This window comes from Cynara cardunculus (genome assembly GCF_001531365.2).
Source record: "Cynara cardunculus var. scolymus isolate 2C chromosome LG 7, CcrdV1, whole genome shotgun sequence".
Taxonomy (NCBI): Eukaryota; Viridiplantae; Streptophyta; class Magnoliopsida; order Asterales; family Asteraceae; genus Cynara; species Cynara cardunculus.
The window spans coordinates 7,337,758-7,338,704 of record NC_037534.1 but is presented as its reverse complement, the minus strand read 5'-3'; positions in this window follow the sequence as shown (position 1 = coordinate 7,338,704).

Here is a 947-nt window from a genome sequence, read left to right as displayed (position 1 = left end):
AATTAACAAATGAAACATAAATGACAAACCACAAAGTACCAATTTCACACTTCATTATTAGGTTTTGCAATTAAACAATAATTAGAAACTTATAAAATAAAATAAGTAAAGTAAGTATGTATTAAGGAATAACCCTAAGTTCCTTACCTCACAAGTGTCAAGGGATCAAGAGTCAAGGCCGAAAGCGAGAGCGATAGTCGCAGTTCGCAAACCGGCAGACGGATAGCAAACGGGCAACGGCAGTCGGCGAGCGAGAGACAGTCGATTGTCGAGAGAGGCAGAGAGCGAGAGGCCGAGAGCGAGTCGATTAACAGTCAACTGTCAAGGCCGATTGCGATTTTGAGAGCGAGTGAGCGATGCGAGGCGAGAGCGAGAGTCGAGGGAGGAGGGAGTGAGTCGTGAGGCCGTGAGCGAGGGAGGATGATGAACATGTCACGGACTATGGACTGGATGCATTGTAGTGGACGCCTGGACGGTAAGGTAACTTTTCTTTTAGGCCCAAAGAAAACTGAACCTATACCTAAACATTGGGCTTTAATTTTTTGATGCCCTTGGGCCTTGTGCTGCCCTGGCCATCGCCTCCTGGGCCTATGGCCAGGGCCGGCCCTATATATATATATTAGTATAAATACATTTCAATATATACAAACATACAAACGCAATACTCTTCACTACCCATTTAATTCGTCTTCCTCGATCTTCTTCTTCATGTTATATAACCGGTCAGTAAGGATGTAACGCCCCTAAAATACATAATCCGAAATTCATTGATGAGAGCCCAAAGCATAAAATAAAATTTATCCAACAAAAGAAATAGTATGACGGTTACAATCCGACTAATCGAGACGATAATTAACAACCTACTAATCTAGATTTTTCTATAACTAGATTAAAGACGGGTGTTTCTATCAATCTCCAAAAATACCGTATCACCAAAACAAACGCAA